The sequence below is a fragment of the Octopus sinensis genome, linkage group LG20 (genome assembly GCF_006345805.1).
Source record: "Octopus sinensis linkage group LG20, ASM634580v1, whole genome shotgun sequence".
Classification (NCBI taxonomy): Eukaryota; Metazoa; Mollusca; class Cephalopoda; order Octopoda; family Octopodidae; genus Octopus; species Octopus sinensis.
In genome coordinates this window covers 32492296-32502243 of record NC_043016.1, presented here as the reverse complement: position 1 = coordinate 32502243, position 9948 = coordinate 32492296, and positions in this window count along the sequence as shown.

Here is a 9948-nt window from a genome sequence, read left to right as displayed (position 1 = left end):
CTTAACAATATAACTCAGTTATATTGGTTAAAAAATTGAGAGGCATCTGATGATGCTCAGCCAATTATTGTGGATCGTTTAAAAAATACTGGTCTGTTATTTAATAATCAAATTTCTAATTTAAAAGAAATAAGATTCTCGACTTGCTAATTCAGTTATTGCTAATGGAATACTATGAACAAAATGAGAGATCTATTTCAAATACAAAAAATTAAAAAAATTTTTTAAATTAAAAAAATACTGGCCTATGAATTTAGATTATGAAATTTCTGATTTTAAAGAAATAAGGATCTCATTTTGGCTGATTCAACTATTGCTTGTGAATCGGTATAGCTTGGTAATTTGTTGGTATCAGTGACATGTGATCCAGTTGATCCCAATCAACAGAACAACAGCCTGCTCATAAGATTAGTGTGCAAGTGGCTGAGCACTCCGCATTTATGTGTCCCCTTAATGTATTTCGCAAGGAGATTCAGTGGGTCACAGAATGTGACAAGGCTGGCCCTTTGAAATACAGGTACAATTCATTTTTGCCAGCTGAGTGAACTGGAGCAATGTGAAATAAAGCGTCCTGCTCAAGGACACACCACGCCGCCGGGAATTGAAATCAAGACCTTATGACTGCAAGCTTAATATCCTAACGACTGAGCCACATACCTTTTGTGTAAAGTGGGCATGGAATCTCCAGAAGAACAGCTTGAAATACCAAATGTGAGATCGATGTAAAATTAAAAACAAAAGAAAATAATATGTAGCTTTGTGATTAAAACAAATTTAACTGATCAAATTCAGCTGGTTTGATGAGAGAGCTACTGTTACAGAGCATAATTAGTGGAAACTAGTTTAGCATGCGAATTGCTTACTTACTTTAGTTTGTGAATTAAAAGAAACCAACATGATATCACAAAGCAAGCAGCCATAATACTGAAGCTATGTTAGAGTACCAGTAATTAAAATTATTTGTAATAAATATCAAATGCAAGTATCTCACTAACTTGAAATAACACAACTTTGAATATGCTGTATTTTCATCTGATATCTTACCTCTTTTATTTGCTTCAGTCATTAGACTGTGGCCATACTGGGGCATTGCCTTCAAGAATTTTAGTTGAATGAATGGACTCCTAGTACTTATTATTTTTTTGTAAAGCCCAGTATTTATTCTATCAGTATCTTTTACCGAACTGCTAAGTTACGGGGATGTGAACACACCACCATCAATTGTGAAGCAGTGGTGGGGGGACAAACACAGACTCAAATTACACACACTCATGTACACTCAAAAAATTTCATTCCATAATTGCCATCTCTGAAAAGTGCAGGGTTATATAATCAGACTATTACCCAACACTATGTTGAACCTCTAGTGTGAAACTTATCAGTAGGATCATCCATAAGGGATATATATATTTCAATTAATATATATACATATATATATACACACACACATACATACATACATACATACAGGGTGCAATGAATATATTGTCATCTAAATTACGCAAAAATGAAGATAACACTGATATCTCATTTTAACATATATTTACCAAAATTGCATAAAAATATCTTGAGTAAATATCTAAAGAGTAAATTTATACAATAAAATCGCCATTGGCTTCAACTACAGCCTCCATATGACTTCAGAATCTCCTGCAATTCTAGATGGTCTCCTTGTTGAAGTTTGTGGATGCTACCATAATTCTTGCCTTCAGCTCATCTTTGGTGTTACATGGAGTTGTTGGTCTCTTGCTCAACTGTGCATCACACATAATAATCAAGGGGGTTGCAGTCTGGGGAATCAGGTGACCAACTCACCCTACAAAAACAAACAATGCACATATGTGTCATTAAAAATATGCCAACATTTTACCTATCACACCTGTATATATTCAACAGGTTTATTTTAGTTTACCATCCCCAGATCCACTCACAAAGCTTTGGTTGGTCCAAGATATTTGCCCAAGGTGTCACACAGTGGGACTGAACCCAGAATCAAGTGGTTAGGAGGCAAACTTCTTACCTCACAGCCATGCCTGATATGGAGAATTCAAAATTACTTTTTCTTTTATGAATTTAAAATTATGATATTTTAACAGAAAAGTTTTAATTCAAGGAAACAGATTTTAGTTATTTTTTTTTCTCATATTTAATGCTACTCCTAATGATTTCAAATTTAGACACAAAGCCAGCAATTTCAGGATAGAAAGGTAAGGTGATTACATCAATCCCAGAGCTCAACTGATATTATTTTATCAACCCCAAAAGGATGAAAGGCAAAGTAGTATTTGAACTCAGAGTGTAAAGATGTCTGGCATGCTAAGGGTTCTTCCAGCTCACCAACTTAACCCTTTTGATACCAACTCTGTTGAAACCACCTCTGGCTCTGTAGTACAAATGACTTGTTTTCAAAAGTTCTGATTAAAATATTCTACCAAACCTTAGTCACAGTTTATGTTCCTAGATTTGAAATTTAAAGTAAAGGGGCTAGTTGATCACATTGACCACAGTGCTCAACTGGAACTTATTTTATTGACTCTGAAAGGAGAAAAGATTAAGTTAATCTCAATGGAATTTGAACTCAGAATGCAGAGCGCTGAAGAAATGACATTCAAGCATTTTGTCTGACCTTATTGTAACTTGTTATGAATGTACCCATGTTAGTGAAATTTAAAATTATAACTTTCAATAACAAATTTGTTTTTATATTAGTGAGTCTGGGTGATGTGTGAAGGCAGCAAGCAGGCAAAGTTATTGGCTCATCTAGGAACGTGCTTAGTGGTTGTTATGTTCTGAGTTCAAATTGCAGTGAGGTTGACTTTGCCTTTCATCTTTCCTGGGTTATCTTTTACTTGTTTCAGTCATTTGATTGTATCTGTGCTGGAGCATCACCTGGAAATGTTTTAGCTGAACAATCTGACTCCAGGCTTTATTAATTTTCCCAAGCTTAGTACTTATTCTATTGGTCTCTTTTGCTGGACTGCTAAGTTACGGGGATATAAACACACCAGCACCGGTTGTCAAGCAAGGGTGGGGAACAAACACAGACACAAAGGCACACACAGATAGATATATATGTTCATTCATACATACACACATACATATATTAAATCTGTAAGTGGAACAGTAAAATTATGCAAGACTTTTCTCAAGTTCCAAATGTAAATATGTCTGTGTTAACTACATCCCAAAGATGGAGCCTTGTATCTTTGTTGGAAACCGGCTCCCTCCTTAATGGAAGATTTATAATAATTAAAAAATAGATGACACATAAATACATAAAAACATACATACACATACATATATATATATAAGGATAAGATCGTTAATTTAAATTACATAACGATCTTATCAAGTGGCCAGCATAGAAATAAAAACCTTCAAAGGTAATAATTATTATTAAAATTATAATTTAGGGTATCTACGAGATACCGCCATGCTGAAAATAGCAGCCAGAATCTGACTCTAAAACCACCTTAAATGTTCATACAGCACAAGGAGAGAAGACAAAAAGACAAAACAAAACTAGCAAAAAATTACTATATAAGTATGCAAAAAAAAAGTCAAGGTAGAAAATGCTAAAATAACTTTATAAAAAAACATTTCAGTACCGGTTTCAGTCATTGAAACTCTTTTGACTGTAAGTATAGAAAACAATTAAATTTTGGAAAAATTAAAACAAAAAAGTTTTTAAAAGAATATTTGCATAGTATTCAAATACAAGGGGCATTTTCCTTGTTTCTGCCTGTCTCTATCTCTCTTGTTTACCCTTGTGGGTTCAAATATATATATATATATATATATATATAATATATATATATACATACATATATATACATATATATATATACATATATATATATATATATACATATATATATATATATATAAATATATATATACATAAGTATATATATATATGACCAGCTTTTTCAGTTACCATCTATCAAATCCACTCACAAGGCCTTAGTTATAGCAGAAGAAACTTACCCATGGTGCTACACAGTGGGACTGGACCTGGAACCATGTGGCTGGGAAGCAAACTACTTACCATGAACCCACTACTTTGCCAACACAGCTGCACCTGCTGAAGAAGGAAGATTACTTTATCATAAGGTTGTCCACCTAAATTTTTCAGGTTCATTTAGGTTCACTCAGAATTAGCGAGATTGATGCAAATGAGGTTTGGCCCGCTGCAGGTTAAAATGTAAGAAAAAAAAAAAACCATTGGCAGTGTAAGAATGCCAGGGGGAAAAAAAACTCCAATTCTAGGAGAGGCTAGTGGGGGTTGGTGGAAAGAATAATTGGGTAAAGCAAAAAGAAGGTTCACCCCCACCTTACACACACATGCAAAATCATACACATGGGTATTCCTTTGATGTGGTTTACAATGTTTGTTGGATGTAGCTTCAGTTCTGTCCTGAACGTAAAACAAAAACAAACAAAAAAAAAAATGGAGATATTAGTAATATTTGAAAAGAAGACACCAAAAAAAAAATATGGAAAATGAATTTTAACATAGATATTTATTGGGTTTTATATTCTTCATTGTTCTTTCTTTCCTTCTCTTTTATCGATTTTTAAAAAACAAAAAATTTTATATTTCCATGACTGTTTTATTTCCTTAAAACATTTATTTTTTGGTTTTTCTTTTTCATTTATTTGTAGTCTTTTTTAATCTATATTTGCTTTCATGCTTCTATTTTTTTTTTTCAATTAACTTTTCACCTCTTTCTACCCGTCCTATTGTCTTCCTTCCTTCTTTCATATTTCTCTTTCTCTTTTTCCCTTTCCTTCTCCTCCTTTTTTTTTGTTTTTTGTTTTCTGACTTTCATTTTCCTTCTTTCTTGTCTCTTTCTTTTTTTCTTCTCCACCCTTCTTCTATGTTATCTTTTCTACCCCCATACTCACCCTATCGCATTTCTTCACCTCCTTATTCCATTTGTTCTTCAATTTTTATTTCATTTATATTTGCATCATATGTCTATCTGCCAGACTCTGCATCTGTGTGTGCTTGTGTGTATGTGTGTGTGTATGTGTGTGTGTGTGTATGTGTACCTGTATGTGCATGTCCGCATGCATGCATGTGTTTGTGTGTGAATGTGTGAGTGTGTGTGTGTGTGTGCATGCAAGCATGTGTTCGTTTTGTGGGCATGTGTATTGTGTGTGTTTGTGTGAGTGTGTGAATGTGTGAGTGTGTGTGTGTGCATGCAAGCATGTGTTCGTTTTGTGGGCATGTGTATTGTGTGTGTTTGTGTGAGTGTGTGAATGTGTGAGTGTGTGTGTGTGTGCATGCAAGCATGTTTTTGTTTGTGTGTGGGCATGTGTATGTGTGAGTGTGTATGTGTGTATGCATGCAAGCATGTGCTTGTTTGTGTGTAGGCATGTGTATGTGTGTGTGTTTGTGTGTGTATGTGTGTGTGTGCATGCAAGCATGTGTTTGTGTGTGGGCATGTGTATGTGTTCTTGTGTGTGTGTGTGTGTGTATGTGTGTGCGCGTGTGCATGCACATGTGCAAGCATGTGTGTGCGGGCATGTGTATGTGTGTGGGCATGTGTGCATGTGTATGCATGTGCGCGTGTGTCCGCCTATCTATCTATCTGTCTGTCTGCCTGCCTGTCTGTCTGTCTGTCTGTCTGTCTCCACCCCTGTATGCTTTTTACCCCAATACACAATGATCTGCGAAACAAAGGAAAGACTGCACAGATCAAACATCTTGCCATTGATTCCCCCGAATCAATAGTTCGACAACAAAGTTTTCAATTAGACAAGCTTTAATGATAACATTTCAGTGAAAAAAGAAAAAAAAATAATATAAAAAAAAAGGACAAAAATAATCAAATAAAAAAACATGTATATACTAATATGTATTGTTCCTGTTGCTGTTAGTATTAATGTTGTTGATAGTACTTCTGTAGTTGTTACAGTTACTATAACCATTCAGTATTACTAACTGAAGTTGGTGTTATTGTTAGCGCGGTTACTACTACTACTACTACTATTATTACTACTACTACTACTACTACTATTATTACTACTACTACTATTACTACTACTACTACTACTATTTTTAGTTGTGTAGTTAAGGCGGCAATCTGGCAGAAACGTTAGCACACCGGGCGAAATGCTTCATCTGTCTCTACGTTCTGTGTTCAATTGTTGACTTTACCTTTCATCCTTTTGGGATTGATAAATTAAGTACCAGTAAAATGCCAGTACTTAGGAGAAAAGATTATTATTATTATTATTATTATTATATTATTATTATTATTATTATTATTATATTATTATTATTATTATTAAGGCAGCAAGCTGGCAGAATCGTTCACATTCTGACTTCATATTCTGCCAAGGTCGACTTCACTTTTTATTCTTTCAGGGTTGATAAAATATATGTACCAGTTGATCACTGGGGTTGATGTAATTGACTCATCCCATCCCCTCAAAATTGTCAACCTTGTAGAAAAACTTGAAATCATCATCATCATCATCATCATTATTATTATTATAAACGTCGCACATTATTGTGAGGTTGTTGATTGAAGTTATTGTGTCTACCGGGGGTTTGTACTGTTTGTCAAGTTACAACAAGGACCTCAGACAGACAGTACTTTACGCAATATGCTTGCAGTTCTAAATAATGCTGACTTTTGCAATATACCTAGATTGTAGGGTATTTCTATGGTTTTCAGACGTTCCTCAGATTGATTGGTATTGAACCCAATGCTCCAATGACAATAGGGATAACCTTTATGTTTGACTCTCGTAGCTGCGGCATCTTAGTGATCTCAGTTCTCAAGTCTCAATATTTATCAGCTTTTTCTCTTTCTTTCATGATGATATGTTGATCTCCTGGCACTGCCACATCAACTAGGCACTCTTGTTTGTCCTTCCTAAAAGTTACTATATCCAGCCTTTGATGCTCTATTATTATTATTATTATTATTATTATTATTATTGAGTAAGAGAGCAGTGCATGCCATCAAAGTGACACTGGGGTAAAATATACGAAGCCCAATATACCCATCATGACTACCCATCTGATAAAGGCACACCAGGCACATGCATCACAACCATATGTGTGTGCCATGGTGATCTCATATCAAGATAAACAGCACATGACCTCACAGGTGGGGCCCAGTTAGAATTTTCTTCTAGTCGAGTAACCCATCCCGCTCAAAAGGTCACTGAATAAGGGTTGTTTAAGGATGTTGAACAAAACAACCCTGTTTCCAGAAGTGAATTATCCAAACCCCAAAGAATCCCTCTCAACACATGGCTATGATGCTCCCCTGCTACTTCTGCTCATGATCAGAGATGCACATATCGTCAGCCACTAAGGGACATGCTCAACTGGTTAAGGTCAAACAACTAACAAGCAAATCTGTGGTATGGAGCAGAATATTTGCTGTAGCCCATCTTTTATACCAAGACAAAACAATGTGCATGATAACACTTCCAACCATTTAAGAAGTCATGGGAGTCACTGCCTGGTACTGCATCACTGAGGCAGAATTTACCGTTCATCCCTTCAGGGTTGATAAAATAAGTACCAGTTGAACACTGGGGTTGATGTAATTGACTGACCTCCTTCCCCAAAATTTCAAGATTATGCCTATAATAGAAAGGCTTATTATTATTGGCAAGTTGGCCGAATCATTAGCATGGCAAGAGAAATGCTTTAGTGGTAGTATGTCTGTTTCTGTGGAGGCACATAGCCTAGTGGTTAGAGCAGCGGTCTCACAGTCGAGGGATCACAGGTTTGAATCTCAGTCCGGGTGATGTGTGTGTTTATGAGCGAAACATCTAAGCTCCACGTGGCTCCGGCAGAAAGTAATGGCAAACTTCTGCTGACTCTTTCGCCACAACTTTCTCTCACTCTTTCCTCCTGCATCTTGCAGCTCACCTGCAACGGACTGGTATCCTGTCCAGGTGGGGAACCTATACTCCAAGGAAGCCAGGAAACCAGCCCTATGAGCCAGGCATGGCTTGAGAAGGAACAAACAATGTCTGTCTCTACAGTCTGAGTTCGAATACTGCCAAGGTTGACTTTGCCTTTCATTCTTTCTGGGTGAATAAAATAAAGTACCAGTTGAGCAGTGCGGTGGGGGGAGGGGTCGATGTAATCGACCTACCACCACCACCACCACCACCACCACCATCACCATGAAATTGCTGGCATTGTGCCAAAATTTGAAATCAATGTTAAAGATAGCAATAGTAATCAAAGTAAAGTTATTGCTACTGAAGACAGGTTGTTTTGATGGACTGAAGCTGGATGATGAATCTGCTTGAAGAATGAGTTGAATTCTAATGTTTCAGCTGAATTAATCAAGCAGTTCTTGAGATATCTTGTCCACAGACAAACAAACAAACACAACTGAAAACAATACTTCTGCCCTTACTAAGGTGGAGGTAATAATCAACATCATCATCATTATTTAACATCCACTTTCCATACTGGCATGGGTTGGACAGTTTGACCAAAACTGGAAAGCTAGAGAGCGGCACCAAGTTATATATCATCATCATCATCATCATCGTTTAACGTCCGTTCTCCATGCTAGCATAGGTTGGACGGTTCGACCGGGGTTCTGGGGAGCCAGAAGGCTGCACCAGGCTCCAGTCTAATCTGGCAATGTTTCTACAGCTGGATGCCCTTCCTAACGCCAACCACTCCGTGAGTGTAGTGGGTGCTTATTACGTGCCACCTGCACAGGTGCCAGGCGAGGCTGGCAACGGCCACGGTCAGATTGGTGTATTTTATGTGCCACCGGCACGGAAGCCAGTCGAGGCGGTGCTGGCATCGGCCACGAGTCGGATAGTGCTTTTTACGTACCACCAGACCAGGGATCCTGGCTGGTTCAATTCGATTTCGATTTCGCTTGCCCCAACATGTCTTTACATGCAAAGGGGGTTGGCATGGGTGCCTGTCGTATGGTTGCATTGGAGTATTTTACGTGCCACGGCCATGAGTCGGATAGTGCTTTTTACGTACCACCAGACCAGGGATCCTGGCTGGTTCAATTCGATTTCGATTTCGCTTGCCCCAACATGTCTTCACAAGCAAAGGGGGTTGGCATGGGTGCCTGTCGTACGGTCGCATTGGAGTATTTTATGTGCCACGGCCACAAGTCGGATAGTGCTTTTTACGTACCACCAGGCCAGGAATCCTGGCTGGTTCAATTCGGTTTCGATTTCGATTTCGCTTGCCCCAACATGTCTTCGCAAGCATGGGGGGTTGGCATGGGTGTCTGTCGTCGGATGAGGTTCTATATCGACTTCGCTTGCCTCAACAGGTCTTTGTGTCCAAGGGAGGAAAGGCATTCATAAGTGGGCTGGGCTCACTTGTCCTGCCTGGTCTTCTCATGTACAGAATATTTCCAAAGGTCTCGGTCGCTAAGAACGTGAAACATTTAGAAGATGATACAAAAAACACAGACGGGACATTCAAAGCCTTCAATCTTCAGTCAAGAACCGGATCATCTTCGCAATTTCGACTGATTAATCTTGAGATTGCTCCGATCTGGCCAGCCCCAAAGGAAAATCTAAGCCAAGCGCATTAGATTCCTTGGAAGAAAGCCTCGAATGTATACAAAACATATATATAGGCATAGGAGTGGCTGTGTGGTAAGTAGCTTGCTTACCAGCTACATGGTTCTGGGTTCAGTTTCACTGTGTGGAACCTTGGGCAAGTGTCCTCTACTATATCCCCGGGCTGACCAAAGCCTTGTGAGTGGATTTGGTACATGGAAACTGAAAGAAACCCGTCATATATATGTGTGTGTATGTGTGTGTGTGTGTGTGTGTGTGGTGTGTGTGTGTGTGTGTGTGTGTGTGTGTGTATGTGTGTGTATATGTTTGTGTGTCTGTGTTTGTCCTCCCCCCAATATCGCTTGACAACCTATGCTGATGTGTTTATGTCCCCGTAACTTAGCGGTTCGGCAAAAG